Below are 21,456 nucleotides of genomic sequence, written 5' to 3'. Positions count from 1 at the left end.
ATTTCAGAATGCGTTATGTGTCCTAGTGGAGAGGTGAATAACATTCATTTTACAAACACTACAAACAGACGTTGGACATTTGCTTCTAAGTATTACACCAGAAACAAAACTGCATTGTCTGTTTCGCAGTCACCATAGTAATTCCATTGTTTGAAAATCAGCAGAGTGCAAACACCCAGCAATGCACTATTAGACTTCGGGTGGGAGCTCCACAAGGCAGGATCAACGTAACACACTCCGAATTACAAAGGAACTACATGCTGATGTCACAAGGAGTAAGTGTGACATCTGAACTCCAAAGCTGTATTATGTGTTAGTTGCTGACTCATTGTTTCACAGTCAATAGCAGATCTGTGATGTGTGAAGACTTCAGCTCATCTCACTGTTGTATAAAAGCCTTCTTCCCACATATGCTCTAATCTGCTCATGCTCTTCTTTTAGGAGGTACATGCTGTCTCATTAAAATGAATGAGACCCTTGAAGTTCTGTGACTTCCATTTCTTCAATCACTTTCATCCAAGGAACCCTTACTCAGTCAGTAAATCCAACAGATTCCGCTTTGGTTTATGAACCAGGAGAAGCGAGGACTTCATTCTATCATTAGGAGAGAGCATTAAGATATTGGTCTGTTAGACAGAGGTTGTATTTGTCTTGAATATATTAATAATAGTAATATTAGGGCTTTTTGGAGCTTACCACAAGCATTCAACTCAGACAGAAACACACAAAAGAGGAGAATAAATAAATAGTTTCAAAATGTACTTCCCTTGACACAGTAAGTTCTATTATCTAGTTTGACTTCACAGCAACTTTAATAGCAACAGCTTTGTATTTAATATAGGTGTGCAAAACATGGTGGAAGAATATGATAACAGTATGATTATGTAACTAGCATAGTAACCAGAACCATGAGCTATTGATTGGGTATATAAATTCAAATCCTATAATGGGAGTTGTAATTAAAAGTGGGATTAAAGCATGTTATTAATAATGGTGACCATAAAAATACCACCAATATCCTTTTTGTTGTAAACTGCCATCTTTATTTGGTCTGGAGATTGGTTTACTTTTTAACTGCCTTCTGAAATTACAGAGAAAGCCATTCAGATAGTAGTTAGAGATTGGACAATAAATCATGGCATAGAAAATGCTGAAACGTCACTGCAGGTCAACAGCATCAGTGGAGAGAAATACAGTCAATGTTTCAGGTCAATGACATTTGGTCTGATTAAGGGACAATTAACTGATTATGCAATTAAGGGGCATAACTCTGTTTCCCTCTCTCTACAGATGCTGCTTGATCTGCTGAATATTTACTGTATTATCTATTTTTATTTCAGATTCTTAATCTCTGTATCATGGCCTCTTAAATTCTCTGAACAATTAAGGAAGCATTGATCTGAATTTATGGGCCAACTTTAACTCCAGTTATGTGTCAGGTAGAATTGACCCAGAACTTTGCAACAAGAGACCTGGCCAACTAAGCTCTGCGTAGTCCCAATCTGACCCATGCATGTAATAGCAGATGATCATCAAACAGGGTACCCAGTAGGCCAGACCCCAGCAATCAGAAATCTTGGGGAACAGTTGCAGGAAAGTCTTCTAGCTTGAAGTAGGAAAGGCCAATGATTTCCGTGCACAGTTTGGAAAATTAACCCTTTTTCTCCTGTCCCTAAAATGAAACTGAACAGAATCACTTACATTTCAGCCTTTTCAAATTCTAGGGTCTCCTTCACTAGTTACGTGGACTTACAAAACATAGCAGTGACGATAAGGAAGTTTTAAACAAACCCGGGATGACTACATTCCTGTTAAAACACAGTGAGACATGTGAGTTAAAAGAAAAGTGCAACAGAACATTTGAGTTTTTAAAAAAAAGCACAACACGTGCTTCTTCAGTAAGGAACAGAGACAGTCAAGCTTAAAAAAAGGCCGAAATGGACAAATTCACAGGTGTATAAGCAGCAGGTATCAGGTGATAATCATTATAAATTTAAAATGCGTAGAAATGGCTCTCTACATCAGAAAGATAGATGCATTCAATTGCACAAGAGATAACTGGATATTGTATACTGAGTGAATTCAGCAGTATTTTGAAGCAAACGAAAGAGCCAATGAAAAGCAAGTGCCAGTTTTGTTCAGTGCATTGGGTGGAAAGGTATACAGTTTACTTAGAGGCTTAATTACTCCAACCAAACCAGCCAAAATGAGCTTTGCTGGTATCATGAAAGTAATGCAGGAACATTTAAAAGTGTTGACTGTAAAATGCTTTAGGTTTCATAAGCAAAATCAAAAACAAGGAGTCCATTTCAGTGTACATGGCTGAATTGAAGAGATTGGCTGATCATTGTCAGTTTGGTGATGGACTTAGTAATGTACTAAGAGACCTTTTATTTTGTGGAATTTTACAAGAAAGCATTCAAAAACAGTTCCCAACTGAAGCACTACTCACATTTAAAAGAGCAGTTGAAATCACTGTATCAATGGAAAACACAGAGATATAATTGAGTTGCAGTCAGGTATGATAAGGAGCATGAACCAAATTGCAGCATCTAGACGGAAGCCTACCCGGCTGAGCAAAGGAGTGACTGTTGCAGCAGGGGCTCATATGCAGGTTTAAAGGTGAAACTTGCAGAAAACACAACAAAGTACAACACATGCAAAGTGGATATCGGGCAGACAAAAATAAATGGCCTGCACAGGGATGTGAAACAGATAAAAAGTCAAATTGTAGCTTCTAAAAGAGCACTAGTCTGCATGCTGTTGATGAAAGATGATGAGAGTGACGCAGGATTGTGTAGTTGTGAGATTTACAACATGAAAATGAACAGGAGACAAGCAATATGGCTTACACCAGGAATGAACGACATATTAATTAAAATGGATATTATCACTGGCTCAGCTGTTCCAGTCATTCCACAAACTGAGTTTGAAAATCTCAAAAATCTCAAAAATCTCAAAAATACTGAACGGTAGCCTGAAGATATCAAACTAAGATCTTATAGTGAAGAAAAGAGAACTCCTGTGGGAATGACATTCACAACAGTGAAATAGAACAACCAGCAAGCCACATTGTGCTTGCATGCAGTAAAAACAGAAGGCCAGCATTGTGGGGTTGTGATTGGCTGAGACAACTTGATTGGAGATCCATCAACAATTTGCATGTCACATTCCCTGCAAAAGAGTCAACTGAAAGCAGATTAAAAGGGTACTGTATGATACCACAGCAGTATTCAAGGATGACATTGGAAAACTTAAACATATAACAAGTAAAATAATGTTAAATAAAAAAGCCACATCCAAGTTTTGCATAGTCCATTTGATTCCATATACCATCTATGATAGTTTAGCCAGCGAGCTAGATCACATGGAGAATGAAGTAATCCTTTCCAAAGATGAATGCAGTCGATGGGGAACGCAAGTGGTCCAGGTAACCATGAAGAATTGGTCTGTTAGGATCTGTGGTGATTTTAAGGTCACCATCAACCTAGAAGTGAAAGTAGATCAATACCACTGCTCAGGATAGCAGACATCTTTGCAAACCCTTCTGGAGGGAAACACTTCAGCAAAGTGGACTTAGCTGAGGCCTACCTGCAGATGGAGATGGAAGAAGAGTCCAATGTGTTTCCAACCATAAACACTCACAAGGGGCCTTATCGTAATAATAGGCTTATTTTTGGAGCAGCATCTGCACCTGCACTCCGGAGAAAGCTCTGGACCAGGTGCTGCAAGGCTGACCGGTCACTCAGTGTTACCTGGATGACATCACTGTTACCGGTGAGGATGACAAGGAACATCTCCAAAAGACAGTGTTAAAAAGATTAGAAGATTATGGTCTCAGAGCCCAACACAACAATCAACTGTAGTTACACCATCAATGCATGAAGATTATCATGTAGATGCAGCCATGTCACATGTTATGAGCGATGGAGGTGAAGGCCCCATTGCCTTTGCATCACATTCCCTTACCATGTAGAGACAAATTACCCACAGATTGACAGAGAGGCTTTGAATCTGTTTTGCGGTATAAAACATTTCAACCAGTATTTGTATGGGAGAGACTTTACCCATGCCACTGATCATCAACCACTAGTGTCCATTTTCAACCTATATAACGGTGCTGCAGTATGAATTCAGAGATGGGCTCTTTTTCTTGGAGGACACAATTACAAGATCAAATTCAAGAGGACAACTGATCATGGAAATACTGGTGGATTGTCTTGTTTATCCTTGGTAAAGGGTGGGAATGTGCAGTTCCCCCATTTTTACCAGTGCTGGGATGAGCTTATTACTGATGGGTTTGCCTTTTGTGGGGACTGAGAGTAGTACCATCTAAGCCGAGAGTTAAAGCATTGGAGGAGCTAGAAGCCATTCGTCTTGGCGTAGTCAAAATGAAAATGTTGGCTCAAAGCTTTGTCTGGTAGCCTGGGATAAATCAGTAGATCAAGAAGCTTGCTGTGCACTGTTCAGGATGCTACCACTTCCAGAAGATGCAAAGAGCAGAGCCAGTCTATCCCTGGGAATGGCCTGCATTATCCTAGCAGAGGATTCATATCAATTTTGCCAGACCATTCATGGGCACAAGTTTCTTAGTCCTAGTGGATGCAGCTACAGAGTAGCCAGAAATGTTCCTAATAGCCTCCACTACAGCCTCTCACACTGTTGATAAGTTGAGAAACTTAATCTCAAGAACTGGTGCTCCAGAGCACTTAGTCAGTGATAATAGACCAGTTTGTTGCAGAACAGTTTCAGTCCTTCCTAAAAATGAATGAAATAAGACATATTACATCTGCAACATAGCACTCAGCTACAAATAGCTTGGTGAAACATTTGCCCAGAGTCTGAAGAACGGATTGTGAGTAATGTCATCAGAACAGACTACACTGACACTGAACCAGAAGCTTGCCAATTTCCTCCTTGTATATCACAATGCAGCACACTCCACAACCAACAGTTCACCAGCTGTGCTGTTCTTGGGATTTCCTTTGTGCTCACACTTGGACCTCCTCAAACCCAATCTCAGAAGGAACTTCCAGAATAAACTGCGGAGACAAATTGAAGGCTCCTCAAACAAGGAGGCTTGATGTGTCACCCCGTACAAACAAACCTGGCGAGGGACTATAGAGGTGAGCAAATATAGGTGCTTGGAAAGAACTAGACCACTCCACAATCAAGATTGCATCTGATGTCATCTGGGGACAGCATATTGATCAGTTGAGGAGAGCAGTCAATTGTTAGAGAGGAAAGGTGTCCAGAGCTGTCAGAACAGAGTCAGCTCCTATAGCACCATGGAGGAAACCCCAGACTGAGGTTGTTACCCAGCCACAAATCTCACTTTCCAAGCAGGAACCCAGCCCCCACCATTTCAGGAAAGACGTTATTCCACAAGAGTAAGGAATCAGAATCAGAATAGGGTTTATTATCACCGGCATGTGATGTGAAATTTGTTAACTTAGCAGCAGCAGTTCAATGCAATACATAATAGAGAAGAAATAAATAAATAACAGTATATGCATATTGAATAGATTAAAAATAATGCAAAACAGAAATAATATATATCTTAAAAGTGAGGTAGCGTTCACAGGTTCAATGTCCATTTAGGAATCGGATGGTAGAGGGGAAGAAACTGTTCCTGAATTGTTGAGTGTGTGTCTTCAGGCTTCTGTACCTCCTACTTGATGGTAACAGTGAGAAAAGGGCATGCCCTGGGTGCTGGAGGTCCTTAATAATGGATTCTGTGATTAAGTCTTTAAGCCTGAATGGGGACAATTTGAAAACTTAATCTGCTGTAGATGTCTATAGAATAGCTGTATTTTAAATAAATAAATAAATAAATAAATTTTTTTTTTAAATTTTTTTTTTAAAAAAAATATATATATATGTGTGTGTGTGTGTGGGGGGGTGTGTGTGTGTGGGTGGGTGTGGGGGTGTGTGTGTGGGTGTGTGTGTGTGTGTGTGGGTGGGTGTGTGTGTGTGTGTGTGTGTGTGTGTGTGTGGGTGGGTGTGTGTGTGTATACAGCAAGTTGAGATGCATTCTATATTGACTTGGAGTTTAAACTAATCAGGGAGGAATGCTATATATTTAATATTTGAGTAATATTGTAAATATATTGTTTGATCAATCATACTTTGTTGTTTACGTAATTCACTACAGGTTAAATGTAAAAGTATGTGAATGGAATACGTCATCACATCACCATGTCATAAGTGCACTCCTCACTAAAGTAAAAAACGAAGTAGACACATTATTCCTGGCTCCCTGTGTTTCTTTTGAATTGTTTTATGTTTTGGAGTTACAAAACAATACAAGCCACCTTGAATTGGATGCATGATATCCTTGACTTGGCTATACACTGTCCCATTGCAGCGAAGACCAGAAGTTCACTGAGCACAGGGAAAGGAAGGGAGGACCATAAGGAGTGGGAGGGGGCTGACAGTCTAGAGAATGTGAATGTAGAAATTCACATTCACTCCATGAAGTACTTCACATCTCAGTTGGTCCCACTCTCAGTCAGTAGCCCACATGAGGCGTTGTGTTGTGTACGGCACAGGGCCAGTGCAGCAGTCAGTGTAGAGTTCATTGAGACAGAAGTCATCCAAAAGCCTCCTGGCTGTCAGAGCAGGGATCCAAGCCGCCTGGCTCTGCCTTGACTGTAGCCACAAGGATTTAACCATGTAGGAGTGTGAGGAAGCGGAAGAGTGAAGATTTGCAGTTGCTCAAGGGTAGGCACATGGTGTTTTTCACAACTTTAAAGTGTCAAGATTCAGTTCTTTGACTTCACATAAAATTAATCATTAACAATATTTCTGGTCTGCAACATGTTTTGGTTATTGACTCGCCAATAGAATGGTGAGGCATCGACAGACATAAAACAGTGGAGCTGGCCGAGGCATTCTGATTGTTGACACCACTGCCTTGTGTCAGCTGTCAGGGAGGGATGGAGGATTTGTTATATGGATGTCAGATGGCTGGATCGATAAATGCTAAGCATTCATGCTAAAAATGAAAAATGCCTCACAGCAACAAGCAAAACACCTCTAGCAGGATCATCACTTTCCCCTCCTCCTCCTTCCGCAGATCGGTCAAGGCACATGATTTCCCATGGCAAATTCTTGTTAACAGTGAGCTTGGTCATATATTACCTCTGAGCCTCATCCGCTATGGCGATGTCATTCAAGGGTGTTCCCAATGAGGAAAACTTCTTGGAGATCTAAAGACATCGGTAGTTGATAATTAGTAATTATTTTAGTACTGTTACAGGTACAGAGGTACAGTGAGTCATTAACACAAGAAAGTCTGCGGATGCTGAAAATCCAGGTCAACACGCACAGAGTTGGAGGAGCTCTGCAGGTCAGGGAGCATCTACAGAGGGGAAGAAACAGGCTACGTTTCAAGAGGACTGGATAGGAAGGGGGAAGGGGAAGGGGAAGGAGTACAAGCAGGCAGTTGATAGGTAGACAAGGGGAGACAAAGATGATAGATGGGGAAGGAAGAAAGAATTTGATAGAAGACAGCAGTGGACCATGGGAGAAATGGAAAGAGGAGGGACAGCTGAGCGAGGTGAGAGGCAGGTGAGAAGAAGAGAAGTAAGAAGGAAACCAGAAAGGGGAATGGAAGAGAGGGGTGGAATTCTCGGAAGTTAGAGAAATCGATGTCCTTGCCATCAAGTTGAAGGCTACCCAGACTAGCATTGAAGAGGGTCCAGAGGAGGTTGATCCCTGAATGGTAGGATTAACATACGACAAGTGTTTGAAGGCTCTGAGCCTGTACTCACTAGAGTTTAGAAGAATGAGGGGATCTCACTGAAACCTATCTAATATTGAAAGATTGAACATTGAGAGGATGTTTCCGATAGTATGCGAGTCTAGAACCAGAGGGTCGTGAATCCATACAGTTCATTGCCACAGACAACTGATGAAGCCACAGTTATTGGGCATATTTAAAGCAGAGGTTGATAGGTTCTTGTATAGCAAGGGTGTCAAAGGTTACAGGAAGAAGCCAGGAGAATGGGGTTGAGCGGGATAATAAAACAGCCATGATGGAATGGCGGAGAAGACTCAAAGGTCTGAATGACTTAATTCTGCTTCTATGTCTTGCAAGTGCTCCAGGTGCGGCCTCCTCTGCATTGGTAAGACCCGATATAGATTAGGTGACCACTTTGTCGTGCACCTAGGCTCTGTCCACCACAAAGGGCAGGACTTACTGGTGACCATGCATTTTAATTCAACCTCCTATTCCCATTCCAACTTGTTGGTGCATGACCTCTACTGCCACAGTGAGACTACAGTCAGCTTGGAGAAGCAACACCTGATGGCTTGAACATCAACTTCTTCAAATTCTGGTAATCTTCACCCCCCCCCCACTTTTCTTACTTTTCAATCCCCATTTGTTCCCCTTTTACCCCTTCTCTTCTCCTCATCTGCCTATCACCTCCTTCAGGTGCCCCTCTTTCTTTTTCTGCCATGATCCACTGTCCTCTCCTATCAGATTCCTTCTTCTTCAACCCTTTGTCTCTTCCACCTACCAGTTTCTTACTTCACCCCTTTCCCCGAGCCACTCACCTTCCTCTTCGTCTAGTTTCACCTATTAGCTGCCAGCTTGCACTCCTCCCTCTCTCCCACCTTCTTATTCTGGATTCATCCCCCTTCCTTTCCATCCCAAAACATCGACTGTTAATTACGCTCCACAGACTTGCTGAGTTCCTCCAGCATTTTATGTGTGCTGCAGAGATACAGTGAAATCATTTTGTTTGCAAACCATCCAGACAGATTATTTCATTGGGGATAAGTAAGCTCCACACAGACTGACTCTCTCGCACAACTTGTCAAGGAGCAGGTATTGATGTTCAGTTCCTATACACTTCTATCCCCCATCAAAAAAGGCACAAACCTCTCCATTTCTTTCTTGACAAATTTCCCCTCTGCTACCACAGTCCTCCAACTTGCAGAACTGGTCCTCACTCTCAGCAATTTTTCCTTCAGCTCCTCTCACTTTCTCCAAACTCAAGTGGTAGCCATGGGCATTTGCATGGGCCCCAGCTTATACCTTCCTCTTTGTTGGCTACGTAGAACAGTTCATGCTCAAAAGTCTTTCCCAGTAATACTCCCAAACTCTTCCTGTACCACATTGATGACTGCATTGGTGTTGATTCATGCACCTGCGTTGAGCTTGTCAATTTCATCAGCTTTACCTCCAACTTCCATCCTGCCCTTAAATTCACTTGTCACCTCCCTCCCCTTTCTTGATTTCTCTGTGTCCAGCTCTGGAGACTAACTGTCAACCGACATCTTTTATAGACCTACAGATCCCATGGTTATCTGAACTATACCTCTTCCCTTCCCACTGTAAAAATACTATTCCCTTTTCTCAGATCCTTTGCCTCAGCCACATCTGTTCACAGGACATGGCTTTCCGTTCCAGGACATCAGAGATGTCCTCCTTCTTCAAAGAAAGAGGTTTTCCTCCCTCCAATATTAATGTGGCCTTCACCTGCATCTCCTCCATTTCCTGAACATCCAAGCTCACCCCATCTTCCTGCCACCTTAACAGTGATAGAATTCCTTACCTGCCACCCCATTAGCCTCCACATCCAACAATTATCCTCTGCAATTTCCATCATCTCCAAAGGTATCCAACCACTAAGTGTATCTTCATCTCCTCTGCATTGGTGAGACCTATTAATTGGGGGACCACTTTGTCGAGCACCTCCACTCCATCCGCCACAAGCGGAACATCCCAGTGGCCAAACATTTTAATTTCCATTCCCATTCCAACATGTCGGTCCTTGGCTTTCCCCTGTGCCAAGATGAAGCCATCCTCCGGGTGGAGGAGCAACACCTTATATTCCACCTGGGAAGCCTCCAACTTGATGGCATAAATATCAATTTCTCCCTCCAGTTAAAAAAAATCCCCCCCCCAAACACTCCCTTCTTCCTCTGTTCCCCACTCTAACCTTTTACCTCTTCTCATCTGCCTATCCCTTCCCCCGGTTTCCCTCCTCATTCACCTTTTTCCTGTGGTCCACTTTCTTCTCCTATCAGATTCCTTCTTCTCCGGCCCTCAACCCTTCCCACACACCTGACTCTACCTATCACCTTCCTTCTCAGTCCTGATGAAGGGTCTCGGCCCCAAACATCAAATGTTTATTCACTTCTATAGATGCTGCCTGACCTGCTGAGTTTATTCAACATTTTGTGTGTGTTGTTGTACATTGTGGCTCTCTTCTGCCTACCCTAGTACACAGCCTAAGCACAGAGAGTTGCAATGTCGATGTGACAAACAGTCATCTCTAACAATTAGAAGGTGAAGGACAAAGTGTGCAGAGTTAAATTCTAACAGAACTTCCCGCTCTGAAGGAATTTCCCACAGACTCAGGTTAAAACGGATCAGAGAAAGGGTGAAGGGGAACCCTAAACAGCTTATCAAAAGAGAGGTCAGTGTAGGAAGAGAGGACATATTCCAGTGGTCATTTTGAGAGCTGATGCTTCTGGGGTCAAAATGCAGTGATGGGAATTGGTTTGCAATTGTCACATATATTAAGACAGAGTCAAAATCTTTATTTATGTGCCATCCAGACAGATCGCTCCAAACATGAGCACACTGATTGCCAAAGGTCCAAGTCCATAACAAATTCATATCCACCGACAAATGCTGTGGCATTGAGTGTAAGAGTTAGGTGGTTGCAGTTTTACAAAACTTTAGTTAGACCACACTTGAAATATTCTGTGCAGTTCCGGTCATCACGCTACAGGAAGGATGGTAGTAATAGAGAGAATACAGGAGAGATTCATTAGGATGTTGCCTGGTGAATCATTCCTATATGAGAGATTGGACAGGCTTAGTTTATTCTCAGTGGAATCCAGGAGTTTGAGGGGTGATCTCAAAAGCTTTCTAAAATTATGAGGCACATAGACTTTTTTTCAGAGTGGGGGTATAGAACTAGAGACACCAGTTAAGGTTAGAAAGGAGATCTGGGGTGGGGGTAAGCCTTTTAACACAAAGGGTGGTGAGTATGTGGGAAGCGCTGCCACAGGAGGTGGTGGAAACAGACAGAGTCACAATATTTAATAGGCATTTGGACAGGTACTTGAGAAGAAAAGGAGGAGAAGGACATGAGTCAAATAATGCAGGCAGTTAGGATTGGTGTTGCTAGACATCACTATTCTCATAAATAGTGCAAAAAGAGAACAAAATAGTGAGGTAGTGTTCGCAGGTTTATGGACCATTCAGAAATCTGATAGTAAAGGTGAAGAAGCTGTTCCTAAAACACTGAGTGTGCACCTGTATCTCCTCAATGATGGTAGTAATGAGAAGGGGGCATGGCTGGATAGTGAGGGTCCTTCCAACGCCTTTTGAATATGTCCTTGATGGTGGGGGCTAGTGCCCATGATGGAGCAGGTTCAGTTTACAATCCTGTCCAGCTTTTTTTCTAATCCCATGTATTGCTGCCTCCAGCCAGATGGTGATGCAACTAGTCAGAACAGAACAGTGGAACAGAAATTTGCTAGTCTTCAGTGAATATCAAATCTCCTCAGTCCTCATTAAATACCTTCAGTGGCCACTTTATTAGGCAAACCTATCCACCTGTTCATTAATGGGCAAAGAAGTGGCAGATGGAATATTTTGTGGGTAAGTTTATGGTCATGCACATTAGTAAAAGGAATAACAGCATAGACTATTCTCTAAATAGGGAGAGTATTCAAAAATCAGAGGGGCAAAGGGACTTGGGAGTCATTGTGCAGGATTCCCTACCGGGCAACTTGCAGGTCAAGTGGGTGGTAAGGAAAGCAAGTGTGATGTCTGTATGCTTTTTGAGAAGACTGAAATATGAGAGCAAGGATCTGATACTGAGGCTTTCCAAGGCATTGGTCAGCCCACACTTGGAGTATTGTGAGCAGTTTTGGGCCCATTATCTGAGAAAAGGTGTGCTGGCATTGGAGAGGGTCCAGAGGAGGTTCACAAGAATGATTCCGGGAATGAAAGTCTTAACATATGAGGGGTGTTTGATGGCTCTGAGCTTGTACTCATTAGAGTTTAGAAGAATGGGGGGGGGGGGGGATCTCATTAAAACCTATCGAATATTGGAAGATCTAGATAGAGTGGACATCGAGAGGATCTATAGTATGCAAGTCTAGAACCAGAGGGCACAGCCTCAGGACGTCCCTTTAGAACAGAAATGAGGAAGAATTCCTTTAGCCAGAGGGCTGTGAATCTGTACAAGTGATTGGCTTAGACAGCTGTAGAGGCCACTGTCATTGGGCATATTTAAAGCAGAAGTTGATAGGTCCTTGGTTAGTCAATGTGTCAAAAGTTACAGTGAGAAGGCAAAAGAATAGGGTTGAGAGGGATAATAAATCAGCCATGATGGAATAGCAGTACAGGCTCGACAGGTTGAGTGGCCTGACTTATGGTCTTAAAGTAAATATCTAATCAGCCAATTATGTGGCAGTAACTCAATACATAAAAGTATGCAGACATAGTCAAGAGGTTCAGTTGTTGTTCAGACCAAACATTAGAAAGGGGAAGAAATGTGATCAAAGTGACCTTGACCATGGAATGATTATTGGTGCCAGATGGGGTGGTTTGAGTATCTCAGAAACTGCTGATCTCCTGGGATTTTCATCCACAACAGTTGCTAGAGCTTACAGAGAATAGTGCGAAAAACAACCAAACTTCCAGTGAATGGCAGTTCTGTAGGTGAGAATGTCTTGTTAATGAGAGGTCAGTGGAGAAGGGCCAGACTGTTTTAAGCTGGCAAGAAGGTGGCGGTAACTCAAATAATCATGCATTACAACAGTGGTGTACAGAAGAACATCTCTGAATGCACAACACGTCAAACCTTGAAGTGGTTGGGCTACACGAACAGACGCTCAGTGGCCACTTCATTAGGTACAGGCGGATACCTATTTAAATGGCTTCTGAGAGCATAGCCACCGGTGTGCCTTCTTCAAAATTGCATCAATATAGATCTTCAGAGATGTTCACACCCAGGAACTTGAAGCTGCTCACCCTGTCCAGTGCTGACCCCGTGATGAGAACTGCTATGTGTTCTTCTGATTTCTCCTTCCTGAAGTCCTGAATGGTGTTTGAGCTGTGCCTAGTCACACAATCACGAACATAAAGACAGTAGATCAGTGGGCTAAGCGCACATTCTTGAGGTACCCTTGTGCTGATTGGCAGCCAGAAGGATATATAATCTTCCTTGCAGAGGCCCAGGTTTTGAAGTTTGTTGAGCAGTACTGAGGGTACGATGGTGCTGAACACTGAGCTGTAATCAATAAACAGCAGCCTGAGGTAGATATTGCTGTTGTCCAGGTGGAGAGCCAGTGAGAGTGCATCTGCAGCTGACATGTTCTGCTGGCGGGCAGACTTCAGCGGATTCAGGCACATGTTCAAGAAGGAGACATTTCTAGCCACGGCCAACCTCTCAAAGCACTTCATCACAGTAGATGTGAGTGTGATGAAGTGCTTTGAGGGGTTGGTCATGGCTAGAATTAACACTGAAATGCATATCTCATGTCTGATCTAATTAACGGTCTCCATTCACTCCGATTTGCATATTCGAAAGTATAATGCTTGTTTTAATTGTTTCCTGAACGGTTAAAAAGTTGCCAGCTTCCAAATTAGCGGCCAGTGTGCTTCAAAGAGGTTGAGGTAGGTTGAGGAAGAGTTATGTTTGAAATGAAACCCTGCCTCCTGAACAATTTTTAAGCCCCAGGCTCAAAACAATCTCAGAATTAATATGAACACCTCGGCATTCAGAATCACTGTAACGGCATCATTGTTGTCATAAACCACATTGACCTTCAAAGTACCCAACTCCAGCTTATTTGTTGCATTGTCTATGAAGTCATGTGCCATCTCTTAACAGCAACTGCATCCAAATCAGGTTTATTATCAGTATTATATGACGTGAAATTTGATCTCCTGTGGAGACAGTAAGTGCAAAGACATAAAACTACTATAAACTACAAATTAAATGGTGTAAAAAAAGGAATAATGAGTTAGTGACATGGACAATTCAGAAATCTGATGGCCAAGGGGAGAAAGCTGTTTCTAAATCCATGGTTGTGGATCTTCAGGCTTCTGTATCTCCTTCACGATGGTAGTAATGAGAAGAGGCCTCAGATAATGAGAGTCCTTAGGATGGATGCAGCCTTCATAAGGCACAGCTTCTTGAAAATTTCCTCAATGGTGGGCTGTCTACGCCCACAGCAGCCTCTTGCCATCTGGAGCATTGAGGCCTCTATACCAGACGGCAATGCAACCTGTCAGAATGCTCTCCATTGTACATCTATAGAAATTCGCCAGTCCTTGGTGACATACAAAATCTCCTCAAACTCCAAGTGAAGCAGAGCTACTGGTGCATCCACGTGTTGGCCCCAAGATAGATCCTCTGAAATGTGGATGCCCAGGAACTTGAAGCTGTCCATTCATTCCACCACTAACCTCTCGATGAGGACTGGTGTGTGTTCCCTCGACTTTCTCTTGTGAAGTCCACAATCAATTCCTTAGCCTTGCTGGCACGGAGTGCAACGTTGTTGTTGCGACACCACTCAACCAGAAGAAGAAGAAGTGAATCTCTGAATCAGAATCAGAATCAAGTTTAATATTACTGGCATACGTCATGAATTTTGCTGTTTTTCAGTAGCAGTACATAATAAAATGATGAATTACAATAAGAAAAAGATACATATTATTAAATAAGTAATGCAAAAAGATAGCAAAAATAGTTAGGTAGTGTACATGGGTTCATTGTCCACTCAAAGATCTGATGGCGGAGGGGAAGAAGCTGATCCTAAAATGTTGAGTATGTGTCTTGAACCTCCTGTACCTCCTCCTTAATGGTAGTAATGAGAGGAGGGCATGCCTTGGGTGATGAGGGCCCTTATTCACCACCCGATCTTTCACACTCCTTTATGCCTCTTTGTTGCCATTTGAGCTTTTACCAACAACAGTGGTGTCATCTACAAACTTACAGATGGCAGTTGAGCTGTACTTAGCTGCACATATTCACTGGCAGAGAATATGCACAAAATATATCTCATTGTACAAGCTGTACAGAACATTCAAATGGCTTGGGTTTCTAACAGAACTAGTTTCATTACTAGGTGATATCGTTCACCCTCCTCCTCAGAACCAACCTACACACATATCAATTTCATAACGTAAGATGGGAGCACAGCCTAAGATTAACACATTCATGAGTGAATGTACAAGAAGGGGTGACTGTGAAACAAGCCATTACCAACGTTCCCTCTATTTTTTTTACAGCTGCACGGACCAGCCACTGATCTGGGCAGGAAATCTTTACACAGCCTGGAAACTGTGTGGTGCTTTAACTAGGTTTTTTTTGTAATATGCATATTGTGAATATTTAGAATGAAAACTGAAAACTCACATACTTTTGATTTCATTTATTAATTGAAGAGTATAGTGAAATGCAGTACAACAAAAAAAAAGTCTTTCATGTTTCCAAAACTTTTTCTAGCTGCGTCCAAGTCCAGCTGCGTGGGAACAAAGGCGTGTGCGCGGGAGCATTTCGGTTATAGTGCGGCTGTGCACCTGCACAGCGAAGAGAGAACAGTGGATATAGCATTCCTACAGCACAACTTGTAAACAAATAAAAGCCAACACATAGGTGTTAGTGCATTCTGCTTCTCAGTGTGGTTGTAAAGCACCCTGAAATTGCTTTACACTGAGAGGCTTCATTTACATACAAGTCTTCCTTTCTTTCATTTTGTATGCCAACAAGTTTTAACAAATACAGATTACAAAATGTGACTGATTTTTTAATGTAACACGTACAAAATGCAGGAGAATGTCAGCGGGTCAGGCAGCATCTATGGAAAGGAATAACAGTCGACATTTCCAGCCCAGACATTTCAATCCTGGTGAAGGGTCCTAGCCCAAAACGTTGACTCTTTATTCCTTTCCATAGGTGCTGCCTGACCTGCTGAGTTCCTCCAGCATTTCCTGTGTTACTCTGGATTTCCAGCATCTGCAGAATCTCTTGCTTATTATTTTTTTTCTTTCAGCCTTGAAAATAATAGTCATGTTATTTAAGTTCTGTCACCAGTTTAACGAGCATTGCAAATAAAAAAAATTAAGAATAAACCGAAACTGCTAGAAACACTCAGCAGGTCAGACAGCATCTGTAAAAGTTCTTAACTGTTTCTCCTTCCACAGATGCCGTCTGATCGCCTGAGTTTTCCCCGCAATTTGTTTTTATTCCAGATGAAAATCCCTGTAGATGAGACCTTCTCCGGCAACAACGGGAACGAAATGATCTACAAAGGAGGGTTGAGGGCGATGAGCTGTGACTGCGGCGGGAGCTACTTGAGGTGATTAATTAAAAGTATGAGGCGAAAAACAGGCCGCAGTATACTATTTCCGGTGATTTCTGGATTCCAGTATTGGAATAAAGTCTTTGTTAGCCGGTTAGATGAACGCGATTTCACAAAAAAAAGGTCTTAACTGGTGGGGTATTGTGCCGAGTCAGAAATGCACTAAATCCACGCGAGATAGCAGCGCACACCTACTTTCTGCAGAGTGATTCGTGTAAAATTTAAAACATGCTTATCAAGTAGTTCCTGGTCCAAAGACTCCACATTTTGGTAGAGATAACTTAGAACATTTCAGGAGGAAATATCCACTTGCAAAAGCTGTCAAGGAAACGGAGCTGCGCACGTGTAAGCATGCACACATCTCTCTCTCTCTCACTCAATCACCGGGCTCTGATACTGTATACAGGTCACAATAAAACTTAAGTGCTGCCAATTACACTTCACATTAAACGGCTTCCCTTCTTGGAAGAACAAGGCACCAAAGACTGCTTAAATTAGCCCGGTGGCATTCCAGCAGACAGCTCGTATTTGTGGTGACACAAGGATACAGGAATCTAGGGCAACAAACAATCTGCTGGAGGAACTCAGCCGTATCTATGGGGGAAAGGAATCCTGTCGCTGGGGTTCAACCCAAAACGTTGACAAACCCTTTCGTCTACCAGCACCTCCACAGGCGCTGCTCGACCCACTGAGCTCCTGCAGCAGATCGCGTGCAGCGCTGTACTTGTGGACCTTGGTCCTAACGCAAGCCTTCTTCAATTCTTTATAAAACTGAGTAATATAAAACTTATTACAGAGAATCTCGACAGCTAGGGATTAAACTGATAACGTGAACTGGAATAGAAGGTTATAAGAGCTGTAAAAAAAAAAATCGAATATATAGTACTAAATCCAGAACTCCCAGATCACAGAATAGGCATTGGTAAATGTTAATGATGCTGTTTTATAGTGGCTGGTGTTTGCAGTACCTTCAGATCAACACACTAACTCGTCTATTGCAGTGAGACACATGCATGAAGTAGCGTAAATAATTCATGACGTACTCCAGCGTTATCTTCAATGCCCCGTTTCCCAAACAACATTACCAATACCAGTGAGCAGAAACAAGATTGCATTTTAGACATGTACGAGTTGTATAGTAAAACAGTTGGCAGAGAGAATCAAGCAGCCTTGGCACGAAAGACCGGGCTTGGAGCATTTTGCTGACACGCTCACTTTAATCTGTTTCACCCCACGCACATTTGCAAAGCAGCAGCTGTGGCGCTGTGTTTTGTTCATCAGAGGCCATTAGCAGGAGCGATGTGAGTCACCAACAATCCTTCGTGTTGTTTGTTTGGCTTCGGCAACCAGTGAGGTCTCGCCAAGGCAGGATCAGATGATCTCAAACTAATGCTTGTGCGCGGAGGCCCCTTTCCCACCTCCGCCACACATATACACACACTCACTCACTCACTCTCTCCCCCCCCCCCCCTCTCTCCCTCCCTCTCTCTCTCACACACACACACACACACACACACACACACACACGAACCTCCAGTGCTGTGCTTCTCGCCCTATCCACCTCTACCAATTTACATACTGCTTCCCGACTCCAGAGATGCCAGTGTGAGAGATCCCAGTTTGGGAATCCACTGTCCGATCCGGGGCAATTCCAAGTCAAACTTCAAATAGGCACGGGAGGCTACCGCTCGGAGTCAAAATGTAAGAGCATCTCAGCTTCTCATTCTAGACTTCAGTGAAAAGAGCGAGCTGAATATGCAGCTTATCTCGAACCCAATTCAGTTCAGATCATCGGTCATTTCAGACTATTACCAGCAGCCAGACCCAAAATAATATAGAGAAGATCTGGAACTGACGCGTTTATTCCTAATGCTTTTAGAATCAGTTCTCACTGGAGAGGAAATGGGCTATCAGTAGACGCTGGTCCAGATAAAAACTAGTGATCTTTTCTGCCACTTTTTTGCCACTGCAAAAAAAAAGTGCTGGAAAGCCAAGCAGGGAACAGAGTCAGGGAACCTTGCAGCACAGAAATAAGCCCTTTGACCCACCTAGTCCATGCGGAGCCTCATCCAATTAACCTGCACTAGGACCTTCCCACCAATGTACCCATCAAAAATTTCTCTTAAGTGTTGAAATCAAACCTGAATCTACCATTTCCACTGGCAACTTACTCATCCACAATCTCACCACCCTGAGTGAAGTTCCTCCTCATGTTTACCTTTCACCTCTAGTTCTACTCTCACCAAACTTCAGTGGAAAAAGCCTGCTTGCATTTACCCTGTCTATACCCCTCATAATTTTGTATACTTCCATCAAATCTCCCTCATTCTCCTGTGCTCCAAAGAATAAAATCCTGACCTATTCAACCATTGCCTGTAACTCAGGTCCTCAAGTCCTGGCAACATCCTTGTAATTTTTTCTGCATTCCTTCGATATTATTGATATCTTTCCAGTAGGTAAGTGACGAAAACTGCACACAATACTCCAGATCAGGCCTCACCAACATCTTATACGACTTTGACATCACATAACAACTCCTGTATTCAATATTCTGATTTATGAAGGCCAATGTGCCAAAAGCTCTCTTTACAACTCTATCTACTTGTGATGCCACATTTAAGGAATTATGAATGTGCAAGCCCTACCTTGCACATTGAGCAGTAGGGCACTGAGGAGTGTGGTAGAACAGAGGGATCTGGGAATACAGATTCATAATTCCTTAAATGTGGCATTTGTCCTCTCAAGCTGCAACACCTCACAGTCATCTACATTAAGTTCCACCTGCCAGTTTTCAGCACATTTTCCAGCTGGTCCAGATCCTGATGTAAGCTTTGATAACCTTCCTTGCTGTCTACAATCTTGGTGCCATCTGCAAATTTGCTAATCTAGTTAACCACATTATCATCCAGATCATTGATATAGACAACAAACAACAAACCCAGCACTGATCCCAGCGGCACACCTCTAGTCACAGGCCTACAGTCAGAGAAGAAACTACCTACTACCTCTCTCTAGCTTCTCCAGTGAAGCCAATGTCTCATCCAGTTTACTGTGTCATCCTGAATGCCTAGCGACTGAACCTTCTTGACCAACCACCCATGTGGGACTTAGTCAAGGGCCTTACTAGAGTCCATGTAGACAACATCCACTGCCTTGCCTTCATCAACTTTTGTTGTAATTTCCTCAAAAATCTTTATAAAATTGCTTAGACATGACCTACCATGCACAAAGCCATGTTGACTATCCTTAATCAGTCCCTATCTATCCAAATACTGACACAGTATATCCAGTCCTTTAGAAGATCTCCCAACAGCTTTCCCACTCCTGATCTCAGGCTCTCTGGCATATAATTTCCTAGTTTAGAGAGCCTTTCTTAAACAACAGAACATAAGCTATCCACCAATCCCCCAGAACCTCACCCGTTACTAACGAGCTTTTAAATATTTCTGCTAGGGCCCCTGCAATTTCTACCTCCCACTAGCCTCCCACAATTTCTACCTCCCACTAGCCTCCCACAAGATCCGAAGGAACGCTTGTCAGGCCCTGGGGATTTATTGACCCTACTTTTCCTCAAGACAACAAACACTTCTTCCTCTGCAGTCCGCATGGAGTCCATGATTCACTGCGGCTTTGCCTCATTCTATAGACTCTGTGGCAGTCTTCCAAGTAAATACAGATGTAAAGAAGTCCTTTTAAGATCTCCCCCATCTCTTTCAGCTCCATGCACAGATGACCACGCTGATCTTCCAGAGGACTAATCTTATCCCTTTGCAGTCCTTTTACTCTTAATGTATCTGTAGAAGTTCTTAGGATTCTGTTTCACCTTGTCCATTAGAGCAACCACATATCTTCTTTTAGCCCTCCTGATTTCCTTTTTAGATGTTTCCTTGTATTTCTTATACTTCTCAAGTACCTTATTTGATCCATCCTGCCTATTACCTCCATTTTCTTCTTAACCAGGGTCTCCAGTCTCTCGAAAACCAAGAAGCCAAACACTGTAAGTCCATCAGACCGTAAAACATAGGAACAGAATTAGGCCATTCAGCCCTTTGAGACTGTTCCGCCATTTCATAGCTGATCCATTTTCCTCTCAACCCCAAACTCCTGCCTTCTCCCATAACTGTTTAAGCCCTGCCTATTCAAGAACCTATTAACCTCCACCTTAAATGCACCCAATGACCAGGCCTCCACAGTCACATGTGGCAACAAATTCCACAGATTCACCAACCCCTGGCTAAAGAAATTACTCTTCATCTCCGTTCCAAATGGACATTCCTCTATTTTGAGGCTGTGCTCTCTGGTCCTAGACTCACCCATCAAAGGAGACATCCTCTTCATATCCATTCTATCTAAGCCTTTCAACATTAGATAGGTTACAAGGAGATCCCCTTCTCATTTTTCTAAAGTCCAGTGAGCTAAGGTCCAGAGCCTTCAATCACTGCCCCTATCAAAACCTAGCTATAGCTTCCGGTTTAAGGTGTCACTACTGAAGACATGCGACAGCAATGGGTAGTTCGAAGCAAAAGAAATTCAATTAAAAACATAATTAATCACACTTTTAAAAAATATATTGTGGTAAACTATGAGGAGGCAAGTGAAGGCAAAGTGAATTCATGGGATGAGCCCTGCAGGTGCACTGCAAAATCGACACACTTGAAGCTGGAGCCGTGCTGGGTTGGAGTGAATAATTCAGAGGGAAGAAGATGGTTCAGAGGGCTTCCGATGCCCACCCTGCTGGCCTGGGTGTGAGGGTGGATCGTTCTAAGCACCAAGCCAATTTGGAGAGGTCAAGAACGGCTTCTAAGCAGCGAAATCCAGGTCCAAAGCAAGTTGCTGGGCACCTTGTTCCAGGCCCGGTGCGATTCGCCACAGTGAGGCCCAAGTCCGAATGTGAGGTACAATCTGCTGTTTGTTCAGTCTAAATGCCAGCCCAGATAGACTGGCAAGGTGTCACGCGAGGTTGGATCACTCTGGGCAACGAGCCAATTTGGAGAGGCCAATAGTGGCTTCTCCAGCAGTGAAATCCAGGCCCAGAGCAATTCACGGTGGCGAGGCAATGTCCTATTGCAAGGTTCAGACAATTTAAACACTGGCCCAGATAGTCTGGGG

The sequence above is a fragment of the Hemitrygon akajei genome, chromosome 8 (assembly GCF_048418815.1).
Source record: "Hemitrygon akajei chromosome 8, sHemAka1.3, whole genome shotgun sequence".
Classification (NCBI taxonomy): domain Eukaryota; kingdom Metazoa; phylum Chordata; class Chondrichthyes; order Myliobatiformes; family Dasyatidae; genus Hemitrygon; species Hemitrygon akajei.
This window is presented reverse-complemented; position numbering follows the sequence as displayed.